A 22,379-nucleotide genomic window follows, 5' to 3' on the forward strand; every position below is an offset into this window, starting at 1 on the left:
CCTTTCTAAATGAGAGGGTTTTTTGCACTAGGTTCGGTAGGGTGACTTAATTTGGAGGGAGTGTGGGCTGTGGGACACACTACATGTGCATGTGCCTGTGCAATTCTGGAAGGCACTGGCCCCCTCACTGCTGCCCTGGCCTCTGACTTACCAAGGAGAACAAGGAGAAGGAGAGCAAGAGCAGGGGATGCAGGAGTGCATGCAGCCTTGGTAGGAGAAGGGGGGAGGAGAGCACCTTAGGCAGCCATGGCAGCAGTGGCTGAGCGAGGAAGGGGAGTTGCACATTCAACACAGCAAAGTCAGGACTTTCTTTCTGAAAGCAGGCTCCAGTGGCACCCTAGAAGCTCTAAAACTGACTATTTGGATACACTGGAGCAGAGAGTAAGAATGGGATATGTGGGGAAATAAAACATTGACTCAAAATATATTCAGTTGCATTCAGTTATGCATAGGTATCTGTTGAATCCATTGACCAAAAACATTTTTGTCTGTAGTAGCACATTTTTAAAAATCAGTTGATCATTTACAAAAGAGTTCTCATTTGCAAACAAAACAGCGTTCTTCAAAATCTTTCCCACTACTTGAGCCCCTGGTGGCGCAGTGGTAAAACTCCTTCCGAGGTCGGTAAAATGAGTACCCAGAATGTTGGGGGGCAATATGCTAAAATCATTGTAAACCGCTTAGAGAGCTCCGGCTATAGAGTGGTATATAAATGTAAGTGCTATTGCTATTGCTACTTCTTCATATAATTGTACCAAGTTAAAATCCACTTAGCTACCAGGGCATATTGAGGTCAGCGGCTGAGATAATGCTTCCAGTCCAGAGGAGGCCTGTAGCCAGCCCAAAATTGTTTTGGGGGGGTCACAAGAGTGTGGGGGGTCAGGTTATATGGCAGCAGTCGAAGAGCCAAGGCTGCCCGGCTTTACTTACTTACTTAATTTACCATATTTCTGTACCTCCAGATATGTACATCTCTAGGAGGTGTACAATATTTAAAAAATTTAAAAGTTACAAATTAAAATACACAATAAAAACAATAGAATCAAACAGATATTAAAACAAGTTTTAAAATTATTAAAATTAATTCTAATTAAAAGCCTGCAAAAACATTCTGTACATACAGTCTCTCTCTCTCTCTCTTGCAGAGCCCCAGACAAGAGTCACACATCACATCCCCCTTGCCTCTCTTTTTGCTTTGCTAGCAGCAGCCTACTGCCAGGAGCCATCATGGGGGAGGGGGAAGACAGATATAGGCACACACCGACACACACCTCCAACATTACCTAGGTGCACCTCTGGCCTCACCTGTAAACAATCCCCCCACCCAGCATAATGACTTAATTTCAATCAAGTCAAGAAAACAGATAATCCTATGTTAACCAAGACAGACACAACCAGCCACTTACCCCATATGCCCAGCTGAAGGGGAGGACTGGAGACTAGTCCTCTCTTTCCTCCTCCATGTTCCACTGCTCTGAGCTGCAGCTCCAGAGTATCTCTCTCAGCAGCAGCCATTGCGCCGGTCATTTCCAGTCTCTCCCACTGTCTCTCTCTGCACCTCGAGCTGGCCTCACTCACACTGGCTCTTTGAGCAGGCGTGCGGGCAGGAGAAGATGAAAGCACAGCCTAGCAGCTGCTTGCTTGCTTGCTCGGCGGGAACGGGAGCAGGAGGAGCAGCTGGAGTGCCAGCACAGCAGGCTGTGAGGTGAGCTATTCTCCTCCCTCCTCAGCTGTGCTCCTGGCGGCCGCTGGGGAGGAAGAAGAATTTTGGGGGGAGGCAGGTACACTCCATGCTTCCATCTGGCTATGGGTCTGGTCCAGAGTTCCTGCAGACCTCACCCTCCCCTTTCACTTTGAATGGAGCACCTATTTCCAAGCAAGTGTGTGTAGCATCACATTACTGGGTCTGAACATATTAGTGCCCACCTTAAGTGGTGTAGCGGGGAAATGCTTGACTAACAAGCAGAAGGTTGCTGGTTCAAATCCCTGCTGGTACTATATTGGGCAGCTGCGATATAGGAAGATGCTGAAAGGCATCATCTCATACAGCACAGGAGGAGACAATGGTAAACCCCTTCTGTAGTCTACCTATTCTAGAAACCACAGGGCTCTGTGGTCGCCATGAGTCGACACTGAATTGATGGCATGCTTTACTTTTTTTACATATTAGTGTAGGGAAGACAGACTATTACACAGTAAATCATGTACATGTGGAAATAAATTCTCTCAGATTCCTTCAGAAAAAGGGGGATTGTTTCTTAACATATCATTCCAGTCCAGTCATTATGGAAAGCACAGACACTGCATCCAGGTACAGCATCCATGAGAGTATCTCCAAAGGTCCATCCCCCATGTCAATACAGTATGTAGCCCCAAACCACTGCTGTCCACAAGTGCAGCATTGGACTCAGGAGATGAATGCTGTACTTCAGGAGAAATATTGCCTGTGAATGAAAAAGCCGGGTGCTCACCATTTCTAATCACAGGGGACCAGTTCGGATGATCCTTTTAAATGTGTGATTAGTGTATTTGTGGGTTTTCATATCCACTGGGAAAACAGATTCGCATGAACAGACCAATGTGGGTAGAAGACAGATTACCAGAAGACAGTCCTGAAACTCTATAATGATCTGTCTGAGGCCTTCAAGTTTCAGAAATTAACACAAAAATGAGTACATGTATTCCTATACCACCACACATGGGGGGGGGATGGGGGACATGCACACTCATAGGGGCCCAAAAGCAGATTTAGCAACCAGCACGGAGGGCATAGAAATGCTTCTGATTCTTCAGATGAATTTGAACCATCAGAGGGGTCACATAGTGACCTCGGTCCTCAGAATGCTTTTACTGAAGAGTGTGTAACCAGAATGGGACCTCTCGATGTGGAGCTTCTGATGTTGGCCCGAATGCCACCCCCAAAGAGTGGGCTACCCACAGCGGAGCCTCTCGAGGAGGCTTGGCGTTCGATGTTGGACCTGCAGGGGGTTTCCAACAATTCTCTTCTGAAGAATCAACAGGCATTCCTGAAGAACCCCCACCCATATTCGAGGGGTTTTTTTTATCTGTTTTAACAGTACACACATACACACCCCGCTATGTGGGCAGCGTATCCCAACCGGCCCTGGTCCCCAGGAAGATTCCGGGGGCCTTGCTAATTGGGTAGTAAAGGCCCCAACCTGTGTTCTTGCTAGCTTTACAGGTGAGTGTAATGTAAAGTTGCCTGTCAACCTTTTATAAAGGTTCCAGGGATGCAAGGGGGGGGGCAAAGTGGGCACCGTCCACCTGCAGATGGCCTGTTACCCACCTAATTATAAGTTGCAGGCATCATTTTGAATTCAGTAACATATGCACTCCTCTGTCTCTCAACTTTACTGCTCCAGGATCTGCAGTTTGTGTGGCTATGGTGGGGCTCTAGCTTTTGCTGGGAGCTTTTCTCTTTTCCTTTCCTTTTCCCCATCTTCTAAAATTTCACTAGCAAATCTTAGTAACACTCAGAAATCTAGAAAAGCCTGTTGCGAGCTTCCTCAGCTCTCCTCTCGAGAGGGTGGTTTAAAAAATAATAATAATATTTTAACTGAAATTACTCCTTGGATAATTTCAAACCTATCCTGTCTGAAATGTGTCTTTAAAACAGAAATACTTGTTTTTAATTTTTAAGAAATCTGACATTCTTGCCTTCTATTTATGAGCCAAACTTAACAGGTATAGCTTAGAAACCAGGCAAGTCCAAAATATTTAAGTAGCTGCACCTCTCTCTATAGTCCTTAATTATACCAAGTTTTTTTTTTTTTGTTTGCTGTTGGCTGGTTATTTTGTTTTTTTAAAATCTTTGGTGACTGTAGTAGTATTGAAAGGAGAGATCTGCAGCATAAATTCTCTCTCAGGGCTGTGATCTATATGGATTAATTTTTCAAAACTGATAAAGTAAATGTTGCATAGAATTGCAGCTTGGGTTGATAGAAAACAATGATTTTTTTTTAAATCAGATTTTTAAATTTAAATTGGATTTTTTTCTTAAACCTGTTTATTTATTTATTTATTTAAAGAACATAGGTCAAAGATATCATGAACAAGAGTATTAATCATAACTCCTAATTATATTCTGTGAACTTGTTGGTCCATTCACACATTATGTTCAACAATTGTACCATGAGTGTATGCACAGGTACAAATCTGTGCACACGTACAGTCATTCATATGTTACACAGGTACAGCATTATACTTCCTATCTGTACCATGCACTTGAAGGGCCTGTATCCCGGTTTGAATTTTAAAATGAACCCAGGTACAGTAATTCACACCAACTTGTGTACACCTCCACAGAATAGTGTCTGAATCGGGATAAAGAAGGCCTAGGAGATCTGGGGAGGTTGGAATAGATCTGGGCAAGCAACAGGAACATGGAGGAAACCTTTTCCAAGTGTATCCTCCATTTTAGAAGGGAAACACCTATCAGGATTGCACGCTTAAAAGAGACCTCACTTGGGAGTATTTTAATCAAGTTTCTGTACATGTGGGTAAGTCAGGCATGTGTGCAAAAATGCAAACAGTGTAACAAAGAAATGCAAGGTTTGGTTGCCCGAATGAAACAGCATTATGATCTCTGAATACGTATTACATCTCTGAATACGTACTAAGGTTATGTTAGACAACAAGAATTTACTTTTACTAGGAAATGGTGCTTTAAATTGAGATTTAAATAATTAAAACTAAGTTCTGTGAAGTGATTTAAATCATAGCAGCCCAGATTGCAACCATTCTAAGTCAAAGCCTTAATGAACCCATGAGGGCTTACTCCCAGGTAGCCGTTGTGTGCTTAGCTTTGCAAACAAAGGATATATATACCCCAGAAATGTTTATATTGTGTGTGTGTGTGTGTGTGTGTGTGTGTGTGTGTGTGTGTGTGTGTGTGTGAGAGAGAGAGAGAGAGAGAGAGAGAGAGAGAGAGAGAGAGGTCTTGCTTTTAAAAAAAGTGTGCATGTGAGTATTTGTGAGAAGAAAGGAAATGGGGGGGTGCTTTGGTGGAAACTTCTCATCATCAGAACTTGTGCTAATAGAATGCTTTCTTGGGCTAGGGTTTACAACTGTTTCTTGTACAATAAACTCCAAGGATCTCTCTGGGGAACCCATGATCGCACAAACAGTGAGTCTGCAAAAATAAAGTGGCTCAGGGAGACACGGACTATTCCTACAGAATCAGGATGGCCAGGCGTGTTCATAGAGGGATCACTTGACCCCATTTCACCCAATAAAGTTACACAAAAATGGCCGCCCTACCATTATCACGCCTGCGCAGTCGGACCTTTCTGGAGCCTGAAACCTGTTCCTATTGGTCCAGGGTGACTAGGCATGTTCGTAGAGGGGTCACATGTCCACCTTCGGGACATGTCTGGACATATTCTGGGGTAGGGGTGGTAGGGTGGTTGCCAGACTTCTAGGGTGAGGGTGTACCCCACTTCTGACCCTTCCCGGCCACGTGGGGTCTCCTCTGGGCCATTTCACCCAATAATGTTACACAAAATGGCCGCCCGACCATTATCACACCTGCGCACTCGGGCCTTTCCGGAGCCTGAAACCTGTTCCTATTGGTCCAGGGTTCCTAGGCGTGTTCATAGAGGGGTCACATGCCCGCCTTTGGACGTGTCTGGACATATTCTGGGGTAGGCGTGGTAGGGTAGGTGCCAGACTTCCGGGGGTAAGGGTGTCCCCACTTCTGACCCTTTCCGGTCACGTGGGGGTCTCCTCAGACCCTTCCAGTGATGTATTTCCGGTGACGTAAGCACATTTTGACAGTTGCACGCCCCCGCCCCCGTGACGTCACTGTGACGTCATCCTCCAGCCACGTGCTTTTGTTTGTAAGCAAAAGCACATGCTTCTTGACAGCAGGTATGCCCCTATACTACTAGCACTCTTTGTCCAGAGCAGCAGTACTCTCCTGCACAGGAGGGGATCTTCGTAAGAATTCACAGTTAGTAACCGATGGCAAGTCCAGCACAACATGGGGTGTTGATGAAGATTCCGGTGTGGTTTTGACAGGTGGGTCACAAAGAGGATTGGAATCCCGCCGAGAGAGCAAAACATCCAAAGTCTCCATAGGATTGTTTGTGGCAGACATATGGGTAGGGTCCAAGGTGGACAGTAAAGTGTCAAAGTGTGGATCACTGAGTATGCCTGCCCACCTGTTTTTCTCCATCAGAACATTCTCTTGAATGGCTATATCAACCAGCTTCAGTATCTCCGAGCTAAATTTAGAGGCATGAGAAGGTTGTGAGGTGCTGGGTGAGTACGGCTCATTAGAATGAATAGAGGGGTCATTAATTGTCCGAGTTGAAACAGGAATAGAAACCAAGGCATTTTTCTCTGTGTTGTTTTCCAGCAAAGCCAAATTATCCACTGTCTCAGTCAATGGTAAAAAAACTCTCATGCAATTCAGAGGAGATCATATCAATGAGATCAGGAGAGTCATTAGGTCTAAAAGAATTAGTTGCAACTGTAGCCGGACAGATGAGCAGCTCTTGCCTTCCTTGTTTAAGTTCAGCCAGCTGTGAAGACTCAAAGGGAGTGGAATGTCCTTGAGAGTCAGTAATGATGAGGGAATCATTTGCAGGATTCAGGCTGTTAGCTGCACCAAGACATGAGCATAATCTTGCATGGCATACATTAGTCTGTTGTGCTCTCTCTCTCTCTCTCTCTCTCTCGCATGTGCGTTTTTGCATGTCTTTACATGTGTTCACGCATGTGCATTTGTGTGTGTGCATGAATGTGTGTGTGCAAAAGTCTTGAAAGTTTGAAGGGTCAATAGTTTGAAGGTTCAAAGCTTCAATAGTTTGAAAGTTCAACAGTTTGAAGGTTCGAAGGTGCAAAATTTTGAAAGCTTTAAGAGGCAAATGTTTGAAAGCCTGAAGGTGCAAAGGTTCGAAAGCTCCATGGTGCAAAGTTGTGAAAGTTTGAAGGTGTAAAGGTTCAATAGTTAGACTGTTCAAAGGTTCAATATTGAGAAGGTTCAATGATTCGATAATTCAAAAGTTTGAAGGTTCGATAGTTCAAAAGTTCAATAGTTCGAAGATTCAATAGTTCCAAAATTCAGTAATTCGAAGGTTTAATAATGCGAAAGTTCGAAGATTCGAAGTTTCAATAGTTCAAAAATCGAAGGTACAATAATTTGAAATTTGGAAGGTGTAAAAGTTCAAAGGTTACACATACGTATGTATGTTTGTGTGTATATGTGTCTTTATGTGTGTGTATGTGTGGAAGTGTGTGTATGTTGTATGTATATGTGTATATGTGTTTGTGTGTATGTGTGTTTAAGTGTGTTTGTGTAAATGTGTGTATATGTGTGAGTATATCTGTGGGTATATGTGTGTGCATGTGAGTATGTATGTGTATGTGTGTATGTATGTGTTTGTGTATGTATGTGTGTATGTTTATGTGTGAATGTGTTTAATGTATGTGTATTTATGTGTATATATGTGTTTTTGTGTATGTATGTGTTTGCGTATATGTGTATTTATGTGTGTATGTGTGTGAGTATGTGTGCGAGTATGTGTGCATGTGTGTATGTAAGTGTATACATGTGTATGTGTGTGTATGTGTGTATGATTTTCTATGGGTGTCTATGAGTGTGTATATGTGTGTATGCGAGTGTATGTGTGTATTTGTGTCTGTGTCTTTGTCTGTGTCTGTTTATGTGTGTGCATGTTTGTATATGTGTGTATATGTATGTGTAAGTATGTATGTGTGTGCGTGTGGTGTGCATGTGAGTGTTGGTGCGGACGTGTATTTGTGTGTAAACATCTATGTTTGTGTGTGTGTGCGTGTATGTTTGTGTATGTGTTTGTGTATATGTATGTGAATGTTTGTGTGTATATGTGTATGTATGTGTTTGTGTGTATGTGTGTGTGCATGTGTATATGTGTATGTGTGTACGTGTGAATATGTGCACGTGTGTGTGAATGCGTGTGTTTACATGTACATGGAATTGTGTCTGCGTGTCTGTTTTGTGTGTGTATGTGTATGTGCGTGTATGTGTGTATGTGTATGCGTGTTTAAGGGTATGTATGTGTATGGATGTGTGTATATATGTATGTTTGTGTATGTGTGTAGGTGTGTTCGTGTGTAGGTGTGCATGTGCTTGTAGATTCAAAAGTTCAGTGGTTCCACAGTTTGAAGATTCAAAAGTTCAATGGTTCCACAGTTCGACAGTTCAAAAGTTTGAAGGTTCGAAAGAGCAATAGTGCAAAGGTTCGAAGGTTCAAAAGATCAATAGTGCGAAGTTTCAAAGGTTCAAAGGTTCGAAAGATCGATAGTGCAAAGTTTGAACCCTAACCCTAACCCTAACCTCTCAATTACTAATATGCATATGTGTGGTGGCATATGCGTGTGTGCACATGCATATGCGTGTGTGCGTGTGCATATGAGTGTGTGTTTGTGTGTGTGCATATAGCGTGTGCGTGTGCATATAGCATGTGCGTGTCCGTGTGTGTGCATATGCGAGTGTGCATATGCGAGTGTGCATATGCGAGTGTGCATATGCGAGTGTGTATATGCGTGTGTGCATATTTGCGTGTGCGTGTGCATATGTACTTGTGCGTGATTGCATATGCACTTGTGGGTGTGCTATGCGCGTGTGCATGTGTGCATATACGAGTGTTTGTTTTTGTGAGCGTGTGCATATGCGAGTGTGGGTGTGCTTCTGCATATGTTCGTGTGCATCTGCATTTTCTCATACGCGTGTGCTTCTGCATATGCATATGTGAGTGTACATGGGCGCATATGCCCGTGTGCACGCGTGCATATGCGCATGTTCATTATTGCATATCTGCTTGTAAGTGTGCAGATGTGTGTGTTTGTGTGTGTATGCATATGCGTGTGCGTATCCATGTGTGCATGTGCATATGCACGTACATGTGCGGTCGTGCACACCAGTTTGAAATGGGTCTAGTTAACCCTCCAATACCACCTGGAGACGAGAGGCCACCAGCCTCTCAATTAACAATATGCACATGTGTGCATATGCGCGTTAGCATGTGCATATGCGCGTGTGCATTTGTCCATGTTTGTGTGCATATGAGAGTGTGGGTGTGCATATGTGAATGTACGTGTGTCTATGCGTGTTTGCATATGTGCATGTGCTTGTGGATTTGCGCGTGTGCATATGTACGTGTGGGAGTGCATATGCGCATGTCCGTGTCCACGTGTGCATATGTGATTGTGCGTTTTTGTCAGTGTATATGCGCTTGTGCGTATGCGCATATGCATTTTCATGAGCGTGTGCATATGTGAGTGCGGGTGTGCGTCTGCATATTCACGATTGCATATGCACGTGTGCGTCTGCATATTCCCGTGTGCGTCTCCATATGTGCCTGTGAGTGTACGCGGGTGCATGTGCGCGTGTGCTTATGTCCATGTGCATTATTGCATATCCGCTTGTAATTGTGACCGCCTGGATGCACACGCACATGCGCATATGCACACGCGCATCTGACCGCCTGTATGCACATGCACACGGGCATATGCACAAATGCATATGCAGACGCATACGCACAATCACATCAAAATCATTATTAAACAAATACATAGTAAGTCAACTGAATTATTCCCTTACTTCCATAATTTTATAATTAAAATTAATAATAGATCATGCCAAATTGTAAAGAAAGATAAAGATGGAGTTATACCTTTTTGAATAGTTAAAGAATAGGTTAATTATTTAGCTGTTGCTATATACCAAAGTTTATTGCACCAATCCTCTAAAAATAAGACTTCATCTTTCCAATTTTTAACTATAATTAGTCTGGCTGCTATTAACATATAGGATAACAAGTAATTAGATTTCAATGACTCTTATTCTCCTGAAAAAAATACCTAACAAGTCCAAAAGGGGGTTATGGCTGAATCTGCTTGGTAGTGATTTCTGCCATCTCTAAAAAAACTATTTCCCAGAAATTCCTAACTTGGGCACATCCACCATAGATGGTAATAAATCCCCACCTCCTTACAATTATTATTCCAACAATTAGGTAAATGTATTCTTATAATATAAGCTAACATCACCGTGGTCATATACCATCTATGGATTATCTTAATATAATTTTCTTTAATTTGACCTGAAACTGAATGCAAAGACTTACTAGACCAGCTTTTCCTCCCACTCTCCTTCATTAAAAACCTTTGGTAAGTCCATCTCCCAAACTGATTTTAATCCAGTTAAAGGTTTTTACTCCTGCCCTAACAGAATCAAACAGAGCTTAGAAATGAATCCTTTTACTTCATTGCTACTTTCAGACACCAAAGTCTCAAATTCAGTCAGGTCTCTATTGGCCATGGGTAACCCCTGGTGCGAAGAGAGAAATGATTTCAGTTGTAACAATTAAATCCATGAACAACTTAGTTCAACAATCAGTTGTTGTTTTGTAATCAAATATCTTAAGTTTACCCATATGGTATAAATCTCTCAGTCTCACTATCTTATTCTCAGGTCTGTTTATTCCACCAAGTATTTCTATAAATTTAGGATGAGACTACACTACTGGTATAAGAAGGGAATTAAGATATGTTAAACGGGATTGCCATTTCTTCCAGATCATCAATATAACTTTTTTAAAGGAGTTATTAATATTCTTAACCATTCTTTTAAAAAGATTGTTATGAGGAAATATACTTGAAATCATTATTTCACTGTCTCTTACAAATTCAAGCTCATATCATGATTTAGGTTCTAAATTAACCATGAATCCTACAACATTTCTCATTTGAGATGCCTCATAATAAATTCTAATATTGGGACCACCCAACCCCCCCCCTTTAGTTTTAATATATAAAACATTATTTGAAAGTCTAGATCTATTATTGCAATTTATAAAAATTAAAAATATTTTCTGCCACCTATTAATTGTAGAATATTATAGATAAGGAGGAAGAACTTGAGACAAGTATAACAACTTTGGTAAAAGAAACATCTTGGTTATGGCAATACGACCTAACCAGGATAGATGGCTATCATCCCATTTACAGATCTTACCTTTAATATATTTAACAAACAGAATATAATTCAGTTTGTTTTAATCAGATAATTTCTTAGAAACTTTAACATCTGGATAATTAATTGTTGGAAATATTTTGGATATTTCCAACAACCACTGTTCCCTCTAACAGGGATTCCCAGATGTTGTTGACTACAACTCCCAGCATCCTCAGCTTCAATGGCCTTTGGCTGGGGATTATGGGAATTGTAGTCAATGTCTGAGAATTCCTATTAGAGAGAACACTGGGCCCAACATAGTCTTAATCCTCTCTTTGGCTTTCAGGCCTATATTAATACAGATAAATTCTGACTTCTGATAACTAACTGTAAGCCCAGAGACCATTAAAATCTTGAAGAACCTCTTGAATAATTGGCACAGCCCATATAGGGTCAGAGAAAACCAAAGCAAAATCATCAGCAAAAAAGGATGATTAGATATTCCTTACTAGTAATTTTTAACCCCCTATTAAGGGGGGTTAGGAAGGGTGACTGGAAAGAAGATGGCTGTCGGGGTAAGAAGTTCTTATCTGGCTTCTACACACTACTCTCCTCTGGGTGGGGAAGGATGTGGCCAAGGCTTTTTCTTTGCTCTTGCTTGTCCTCCTTGCTGTAGCCTGTTTGCTATCAGGGACTGAACTCACTCTAATTGTGTTCAGATATACTCTGTACCTGGCCAAACTGCCCGATTGGTGTGGGTGTGAGACACACCCATTGGGCTTCTGAGATCCTGGCCTTTATTAGAGTGGGCTGCAGCCAGACAGAGGCAGTCAGAAGGGTGGCTGGAAGCAAGACAGTTGTGGGGATAAGGAGTTCTTATTAGGGGTGTGCAATTCGGGTATTCGGTGATTCGGTTCGGGACCCGAACCAAATCACCCCTGTTCTGTTTTGTGCCCGAATATGGGCCACCCGAATCACCCTTGATTCGGTTCGGATTCGGATTCAATCCGAATCCGAATCTGAATCGATTCGGGGGGGGGGAAGGGGGCCCAGGGGCAAAATTTTGGGGTGGGGTAGTAGTGCCCAATGGGTGGAGTCTACCACCCCAATTGAGCTTCTGAGATTCTGGCCTTTATTAGAGTGGGCTGCAGCCAGACAGAGGCAGTCAGAAGGGTGGCTGGAAGGCAGAGGCGTATCTAGGGAAAATAGCACCTAGGGCAAGCACTGAAATTGCACCCCTGTCAGACAATTAGGGGTGTGCACCGGACCGCGGACCTGCGGCTCGGCACTGGGGTGGGGGGTTCCATTAAGGGCGGGGGGGGCTTTACTCACCCCTCCCGCGCTTTGCAAGTTTGGTGCCATAATTATTTTTAAAAATGCGCCGCAGAATTTCTCGTTGCTCGCCGCTCCTTCTTGACTTCAAAATCGGGCGGCAGGATACTTCCCTGCCGCCCCCGAAGCCCCCTCAAGCCATTTGAGCTCTTGAAATCTCGCCCGGACCGAGTGCGCAGAAGGCTCCCTGCACTTCGCAGAAGGCAGGGAAGGGGGCGGGCGGACGGACAGACATCTCCCCGCCGCCCGCCCGAGCGCTTTGGCACTCGGTCCGGGCGAGATTTCAAGAGCTCAAATGGCTTGAGGGGGCTTCGGGGGCGGCAGGGAAGTATCCTGCCGCCCGATTTTGAAGTCAAGAAGGAGCGGCGAGCAACGAGAAATTCTGCGGCGCATTTTTAAAAATAATTATGGCACGAAACTTGCAAAGCGCGGGAGGGGTGAGTAAAGCCCCCCCCACCCTTAATGGAACCCCCCCACCCCAACCCTCCCGAACCAAAACCACCCCTTGTCCGGATCGGTTCGGAGGCCAGTGGAATGGCCTCCGAACCGATCCGTGCACACTACTACAGACAATCAGACAATCTTCAATCCCTTTATATGTTCTAAAGCTATGAAAACTTGAACTCTTGTATTTTAATTATTCCCTTACTAAACAATACCTTTGTTGCTGCATCAGCAGTATCCATTCCCTCTGTGTAAGCACACTATTTATTATTATTATTATTATTATTATTATTATTATTATTATTATTATTAATAATAATAATAATAATAATTCAATTTTTATACCACCTTTCATAAAACATCCCAAGGCATTTACAAAAGTTAAAATACAACAAAACTCCATAAAAATCACATTTAAAACCTTAAAGTCAGTCAATTAGTAAAAACTATGAAATACTAAAAAAAAAAAAAAATAACCATAAGAAGACAAATAGAATTAAAAAAAATAACCATAAGAAGACAAATAGAAGCAGGAAAGCTGAAAGAACCTGGCAAACCAAATTGCAATCATGTCCGTGCTTTACCATTTTAGAGTAATTTAACTACATCTCTTCTGAAGTGTCTCAACATCATAGCCACATTTAAAACAGCAAATGAGTCAAATTTTAAAAAGCAAAGCACAAATATTGAGATTTTCTTTTTTGAAAGATCTAAATAAATAGTATAACCCTGCAGCTAAAAACAATGTATGGCCTTGCTGAGATTTTATTCCCTTTGCATATATATTCCACTCACAAAAAGTGTGTTAACCTGATGTGAGACCCTATATTCTACTACCAAGGCAAACTTTCAAAAGTAAGTAAATGTACTCTGTTATTTTCTAGCATCACATTTTTTTATCCTGCTACATATAATCCAGCTCCCTATTAAAATCATAACTATACACACTTAATTGCAGCAATAAGCTTCCAACATTCAGTTTAACTCTGTAAGAAATGAAGCCCCATCTAGTTGTGTTGTATCCTAATAGCTGCTGTTAATTCCTGTTTATGTCTCATAATGTAAGTTCATTGAACTTCACTCATTCTTTTAGTTTTGGCATTAGATAGACAAGAACAACGCACTAACACAAACAAGCAAGTCTCCCTCACAGTGAAATCCTCTCATTCAATAAACCTAATGGCTAGTTGTTGTCACCCCAGGCTCCCCCCACCTCAAATCTTGCCTGATCCTTCCTTCCTTCCTCACGGCAGCCACACCTCAAGACTTTCTCCAGTGACTGCTCTTCCTCCCCAGCACCTGGTGCTTTTACGCTGCATTAATCCACACAAGTAGTTACATGTAGGCTCTTGTTCACTCTCCCCTTGAACTTTGCACTATGCACACAAACGCTGCAAGGGAGGAAATTCCTCATCTCGGAGGTGCTCAGACCGGCAAAAGCAAAGTAAGGAGCTTTGCTCCCTCTCCACTCGGGAGAGGAGAGAACAAGAAATACGGCTCTTTCTTATCCACACCCAGCTCTGACAACTTAATGAGAAGTGCTAAGGGTATTTATTTTATTCACCAACCAGGGAGGGGGGAGTGTATGGAAGGAGGAAAGTTCAAAAGACATAGAAGATCACATGGATTCAAAAACACACCCATAAAAAACTAAAACCTTTCTTCTTTCGCTTCTCCCTCCCCCCCAAAAGTCCCGGGGCTTCAACATAGTTTTCCCCTTAACATCATCAGCAGGTGAAGGGTAGGTTCCTGCCCTCCCGCCGCCATGCCACCCTCAGAGGCTCCACTGAAAAATCCTCTTTTCGGAGCCACAGCCTTGAACTCCCGAAGCGCGGGGGAATAAGGGAAAGGTGTGGAGGAGGAGGTGTTCTTCCTTCTGAGGCTGCTGCTTGCCGCCGCTGCTGTTGTCTTGGGGAGGGCGAGAAAGAGGAAGAAGGAGAAGCTCCTTCTTCCCACAGGAGGGACGCACAGGGCATTTTGGAAGCATACAGATTGCACACACATGGCAAGGCAGCAGGGACTTTTCTCCATCCTGCTGCGCGTCACACATGCTCCACTCCTCCACTCCCCAAGAGCCAATGGAAGAGCGCCCACCCCACCCGGACAGATCTCGTGACTAAAATTATTTTGTGTGGCAGGGGGGCATGGCAGGCACTTTGCGCCCTTCCTTCAGTGGCGCCTAGGGCACATTCCCTGCCTGCCCCACCCGATTACGCCTCTGCTGGAAGGAAGACGGCTGTGGGTGGAGTAAGGAGTTTTTATCTGGTTTCTACGCACCACTCTCCTCTGGGTGGGGAAGGTTGTGGCTAAAGCTTTTTATTTGCTGATGCTTGTCTTCCTTGCTGTAGCCTGTTTGCTCTCAGGGGCTGAACTCACTCGAATTGTGTTCAGATATACTCTGCACCTGGTCAAACTGCCCGATTGGTGTGGGTGTGAGACACACCCATTGGGCTTCTGAGATCCTGGCCTTTGTTAGAGTGGGCTGCAGCTGCTGGCACAGGCCACCTGTAGGTGGCTTTTGGAGGCAGGACTGAGGGCTGGGACTGACATATTAACTTGAACGGCTAGAAAAGATTCTTGCTCACTTCACTATTGGTAAGATTGGGTCGAAGTAGTTATTATGTGTTTGGATTTGTCTAGAGAAGGGGAGACAGGGGGCGCCTTGGTTGAATGTGGGGCAGCTATTCCAGTGGTGGTGGGGAATAGAAGAAGTAACGCTGGCAGGTCAGCAGGCTGTTCCAGGGTAATCAGAAATTTAATAACTGTTTCCCCTTCTGGCTATTCTGCCAGCTCTATGACCTTAGGGAGCACTGCCAACAACCCACATAGCCTTACCTTGCTCCTCTGCAATGCCAGGTCAGTCCAAAATTAGCCTGAGCTCATCCATGATTTGATTATGGATGAAGGGGCTGACCTGGTGTGTATCACTGAGACTTGGTTGGGGGAGGCTGGTGGCCCAGTCTGGTCCCAGCTTCTTCCTCCAGGGTATTCTGTAGAGGAGCAGGTCAGGGAACGTGGGCAGGGAGGTGGAGTGGCTGTTGTTTATAACATCTCCTTTACCAGGGTCCTTGTCGAGGTATCTGACCATATTGAATGTGTGTACCTAAGTTTGGGGACCAGGGGGAGATTGGGACTTCTCTTGGTGTACCGATCGCCTTGCTGCCCCACTGAATCCCTTACTGAGCTCACGGACTTGGTCGCAGAACTTGCTTTGGAGTCTCCCAGACTTTTGGTGCTGGGGGACTTCCATGTTCATTTCAGGACCAGTTTGTCCGGGGCAGCTGAGGAGTTCATAGTGGCCATGACAACTATGGGCCTATCTCAAGTGGTCTCCAGACCGACTCACATTGCAGGTTACACACTTGATTTGGTCTTTTACTCTGATCAGGGTGGTGTTCCATGGGTGGGGACTCCTGTGACTTCCCCATTGTCATGGATGGACCACCATCTGGTTAAGGTTAAGCTTACAACCACTTTCCATCTCTGCAGGGATGAGGGGCCTACTAGAATGGTCTGCCCGAAGAGGTTATTGGATCCATTAGGATTCCAAGAAGCCCTGGAGGGATTTAATGTTGTCTCTGCCAGTGATCCTGTTGATGCCCTGGTGCAAAATGGAAATAATATGCTCACCAGGGCAGTAGACACGATTGCTCCTAAGCGTTCCCTCCAACCCGCTTCAGAACAGGCCCTTTGGTATACAGAAGATCTATGGGGGCAGAAGCGGCAAGGTAGGCGACTGGAGCGCAAGTGGAGAAAGACTCTACTCGAATCTGACAAATCACGACATAGAGCACATTTAAAGATCTATGCTCAGGTAATATGTGTGCCAAAGAAGCAGTTATTTTCTGACTGTATTGCATCTGCAAGTTCAGCGGAGTTGTTCAGGGTTGTGAGGGGGCTAGTATGTGCCCCCACTTCCTTGAATCAGAATTTGGAGCCATCAGTTACCCGCTGTGATGTGTTTAAAGAATTTTCCGCAGATAAAATCTCTCGGATTCGGGCCGACTTAGATGGAACTCACAATTAATTCACTGTCTGAACTGGAGGAGTCCAGCCTGATGGATGATCTCCAATTGGGAATTGACAGAGGAAGTGTGACTCTGTTGGTCCTTTTGGATCTCACGGCGGCTTCCTATACTATCAACCATAGTATCCTTCTGGAACGTCTGAGGGTGTTGGAGGTGGTGGGGGCACTGTTTTACAGTGGTTCCACTCCTACCTCTCGGACAGATTTCAGATGGTGTCGATTGGAGACTGTTGCTCTTCAAAATCTGAGCTTAAGTGTGGGGTCCCTCAAGGTTCCATACTTTCTCCAATACTCTTTAACATGTACATGAAACCACTGGGAGAGATCATCAGGGGATTTGGAGCGGGATGTTATCAGTATGCTGATGACACCCAAATCTACTTCTCCATGCCAACTTCTTCAGGAGATGGCATAACTTCCCAAAATGCTTGCCTGGAAGCAGTAATGGGCTGGATGAGGGAGAATAAACTGACACTGAATCCAGATAAGACAGAGGTACTTATTGTGCGGGGTCAGTACTCTAGAGACTATTTTGAGCTCCCTGTTCTAGATGGGGTCACACTTCCCCAAAAGGAACAGGTTTACAGTCTGGGAGTACTTCTGGATCCACACCTCTCCCTGGTATCTCAGGCTGAGGTGATGGTCAGAAGGGCTTTCTATCAGCTTCGGCTGATACTCCAGCTGCGTCCGTTTCTTGAGATGAACGACATCAGAACAGTGGTACATATGTTGGTCACCTCCAGACTTGACTTCTGTAATGCACTTTACATGGGGCTGCCTTTGTACGTAGTTTGGAAGCTTCAATTGGTCCAGAATGCGGTGGCCAGGTTGGTCTCTGGATCATCTTGGAGAGACCACATCACTCCTTTGTTAATAGAGTTACACTGGCTGCCAATTGGTTTCCGGGCAAAATACAAAGTGCTTGTCATAACTTATAAAGCCCTAAATGGCTTAGGCCCTGGGTATCTAAGAGAACGTCTTCTTCATTATGAGCCCCACCGCCCACTGAGGTCATCCGGAGAGGTCTGTCTCCAGTTGCCACCAGCTTTGTTGCTGCCATGAGACTGTGGAATGCGCTCCCTACTGAAATACGATCCTCCCTATCTCTGACAATTTTTAGGAAGCGTTTGAAAACCCACCTCTTCACCCAAGCTTTTTCCGTTCTTTAAATTTTAAGGTTTTAATTTGTGGATGATTTTTAAATTGTTAAATTGTTTTACGTTTTTGTATATATTTTAACTTGTTTTATACTATTGATAACCGCCAAGAGACTAAAGTTTGGGGCGGTGTACAAATGTAATAAAATAAATAAATAAATAAATATCATTGAGCCACCTAATGGCGCAGCAGGAAACAACTTGACTAGCAAGCCACAGGTTGCCAGTACAAATCTCTGCTGGTATGTTTCCCAGACTATGGGAAAAATGTATATTGGGCAGCAGCGATATAGGAAGATGCCGAAAGGCATAATCTCATACTGCATGGGAGGAGGCAATGGTAAACCCCTCCCGTATTTTACCAAAGACAACCACAGGGCTCTGTGGTCGCCAGGAGTCGACACCGACTCGAAGGCACACTACCTTTAATAAGATCATTAGCTCTAATTGTCATGTCCCCTAGCTCTGACAGCGAGGAAGAAAGGGAAGCTGTCGGCATTTCAGCCGAGTCTGGAATGTCTGAAGGGCAGAGCCCGACTGCAGTGGAATTAGAAAAAGTAATGACTTACCTCCACTGAGTTTCCCTGGGCCGGTTAGGCCTGTTTCGGGGCCATTTTGGCCCTCTGTTTGCATGGAGGCCATTTTTGGGGCCTCTGTGCATGTGCACTGGCCTTTTTTTTTTTTTAACCCATTTGTATGACCCAAGTCATGCAACTGGCCAGTGCGCATGTGCAACCAGCTAACCTGGTTCAGTTGGACCTTGAACTGAATTGGGCCTGGCTCAGCTCAAGATCAAGCCTTTTAGATGATCTGCTTCATGTTTGAGCCAGCTCAACTGCGAGCTGGCTTACAGATCCCTAATGTCTAGTTTGGCCATCACTGTCAAGGTCTGGCCCAAGGCCAGCGAAGTACACGGCTCGGCTGCCTGATGTGGGTGAATGACAATTGTTGAAACTCAGCAATGAGTGGGAGTCAGAGGCTCCAATTTATGGAGGCAGTCGAAAGCTCCCAGGTGTCAGGATTTACGGCTTGTCAGCCTTCGATAACAGGCGCTTGCTCCTCCGCACCGCCTCCAGTTGTGACCTGCGTTTGAAACACCTGCATTGCCGTGGCGTCGGTGGAGCTCCAATGCCTAAATCATCCCCCGATTGGTCGCTGACATTTTCTGCTGGTTCAGGCTGTTGAGTCTGTTCTGAACCGTCAGCTAATTCCACTGCAGTCGGGCTCTGCCCTTCAGACATTCCAGACTCGGCTGAAATGCCGACAGCTTCCCTTTCTTCCTCGCTGTCAGAGCTAGGGGACATGACACTAATTGTCTGAGCTAATGGTTCCAATGCTAGGACAAATAATAAAGGGGAGAGAAGACAAACTTGCTTTGTACTTCTGGTAGTAGAGAAAAAATCTGTGTCCTAAGAATTAACCCAAATTGAAGCCAAGGACTTAATAAACAATTGCTTTATAACTCTAATAAAACCTCTTCCCATTTTATACTTTTTGATTAAGTTAATTAAATATGGCCATTGCAACTGATCAAATGCTTTGTACATATCCAATAGGGTTGTGCATTTTGTATTTTTTCTGTTTCGATTTGTACCAAATCCGAATCAACCCCATTTTGTATTTTGTCCGAAATTAAGCCTTCCGAATTGTTAGAGGTTGCTGATTTTTACCCACTATAGGTAAAACAGCAGAGCACTAAGGAATGAGCACACACTCCAGTTACAGAGTAGGTAGCAGAGGATGGTTTGGATATTGCAGCTGTTTAGAGAAAACACATGGAGATCCTTGTAGAACTAAATACTAAATATTTATTGGTTAAATACACTTGGATAGGAAAGACCTATAACTAATCTAAAGGACTACATGGTGGATAGGTAAGGAGAGAGAGAGAGAGAGAAAGAGAGAGAGAGAGAGAGAGAGAGAGAGAGAGATGTTTCCACCTGCTCTCTAGGAGGAAAGGAAGGATTGTGACTCAGCACAGGAAGTGCTGCAGAGTCAGTTCAGGGGTCATAGAGTAGGGACAGATAGGGAGACCCTGACTCACTGTCTCTACTCCCAATGCCCCTAATGGTCATTAGGACAGTTGGTGCAAAAGGTCAATGCACTGGAACTTCATCTCCAACACGAATCGCCCCAGTTTTGTTTTGTATCCGAATTAATCCGAATCCGAATTAATTCTGGATCCTTTTTATGTATTTAGCAGCAGCAGCAAGATTGACATTTGCATACAAATGGAAATATACTGATTGTCCGAGCAAAGAAGATTGGATATTTAAAGTGCTAGAGCTGGCAGAAATGGCAAAGCTAAGGTCATTATTAAGAAATAAATTTGAAGCATTTAAAAGGGAGTGGGACCCTCTTCTTGCTTACCTTAAAACATATTATAAAATGGATTTGTATCAGGCTTTTGAGTGATAACCAGAATGCCCTAGTGTTGATACCAGTAGTTGTGCTTGTGTGAGACTGTATGGCTGCAGGGCTCTTGCAAAGGCAGTGGTGTGAGGGCACTGTTTCCTCTAAGGCGCGCGCACATGCACGTGCTCACAAGTTTTTGGATGTCCACTCAGTTCAATTTAGATCCCACTCAGGTTGAATCAGGAAGGCCCCATTCTGAATGCACGTGCACGCACACTGCCTTGATACTGCCACCCAGAACAAAACTCATTGCACACAGAGATGAAAAAAATTAGAGGGACCACTGTGTGAGGGAAGGGTTTAAATGCCTTTTCCCTGCCAAGGGCGGGCAATTGATGCTGAAAAGGCACAATCTCCCTGGGCACGCTCCCTTGAAGATAGTGGCCAATGGTTGCCTCTCTACTGATGTCCTGATGTCTTGCCTGCTGTCTGGTGATGTGAGCAGCTTGGAGTTTGCTGGAATGCAGCCTCAGCGGACCAGGAAGCAGGACTGGCCCCTTTGCCCAGATGCCAGAGGTTGCAAAACCGTGGCTGGACGATTGTCTGTAGGATGATTCCTGGTTTCACAGATTAACCCCAGGTCCGTCTACTTGAGGTTTCATGCTATATCTGAAGGCACCTACAGAGTAGAATTAATGAATGTAATTACGAAAGGAAGCTCCTTCTAGACTGAATATTTCTTTATAGTTTTAGGAAATGAAAACACACAAGAGATCTATGCATACAAAAAACATAACACATAAAATATACAGATTAAAAAACCTTATAAAGTTCTTGTATATTTCAGTAGAAATTATAATTAATCATATGTTAAAGCCAGATATGATCATTCTAGAGGGGCACCTATGTTATTCTGGTGCAGCATAAACAAACAGGAAACCAATGACATCATAAATACTTGCTACCAAATGTATGATGGCGTGAGCTTTAATGGACTAGAGCCAATGGGCTGATTCATAGAGTGTTTCATTTGGCAGGTGGTGGTGGGGGGATGGAAATAGTACGACAAAATTCAGAGTGGTAGTTCCATCATGTTTCTGTCACATTCCTGTATTTTTCTTTCTCATATCTTCTGGGAAGGCCGGGGAAAGGATCAGATCTGATCCAATTCGAATCCAGTGTGATTATTGTATTGTTCATCCAATAACTGGACTGGCCCAAATTTAATCATTCAATGCCTTGTTATCAGATCGGTGGATTGTTCCATGGGATATAATGACCCATAGGAAATAACAGTAAAACACAAAATTGTCTAATATTATGGTACGTCAGAATGGAATGCAACTTTGAGGCATGGTAGATCTATCTTAGTTGACGGGGGACCCTTGTTAGAGTTTTATACCACTTCAATTTCATGTAGAAGTGTCAGAATTTCAGAGAAGCAGGCAAACCTTCCCCTCCACTTTTCACACTTTTGATCTGAATATATACTTGCACTCAGTGTTCTCTCTATTTTTTATTTGTGTGCGGAATGAGTTTTGTACTGGGCAGTAGTATCAAGGCAGTGTGCATGCATATGTATTCAGGGTGGGGCCTTCCTGATTCAACTTGAGCTGGATCTAAAATTAACTGAGCGGACACCAGAAAATGTGTGAGTGTGCACACATGTGCATGCTTGAGAGGGAACAGTGCTTGCATTGTTGCTTTGCTTGAGGCCATTTAAAGCCCCTCCTGGAAGTTTTAAAGCCCTTTAACTTGCATCTCCTCCGGAATGGAGGGGCTCTGTCCACATATTGGCCAGATTTACCCTGAAGTCCCTGGGAGTCAGGGAGCAGTTCACACACAATTCGGGTTTTTCACTATGCCTTAGAGCAGTGTTTCTCAAACTTTTTGGAGTCAAGGACCGCTAAATTCTTCGTGCAGAGTTTCAAGGACCGCTACATTCTTCATGCGCAGTTTCCCGGACCAGCAGTTAGTAAAGGGGTTTCAAGTCTGTCTATCTATCTATCAGACTTCTATACTGCCCCAAACTTGCATCTCTGGGCAGTTTAGAATGAAAATAATATAAGCATTAAAATAATTAAATTTGGAATCTTTTGCA

The 22,379-nt window shown here is 43.9% G+C and overlaps 1 protein-coding gene across 2 annotated transcripts in view; it reads left to right on the forward strand.

Annotated features, from left to right (window-relative positions):
* LOC128348923 (beta-1,3-galactosyltransferase 5-like) overlaps positions 1–22,379 on the forward strand; it is a 36,239-nt gene that overhangs the window by 972 nt on the left and 12,888 nt on the right. The gene's annotated exons all lie outside the window — the stretch shown is intronic.

Source organism: Hemicordylus capensis, chromosome 3 (genome assembly GCF_027244095.1).
Source record: "Hemicordylus capensis ecotype Gifberg chromosome 3, rHemCap1.1.pri, whole genome shotgun sequence".
Classification (NCBI taxonomy): Eukaryota; Metazoa; Chordata; class Lepidosauria; order Squamata; family Cordylidae; genus Hemicordylus; species Hemicordylus capensis.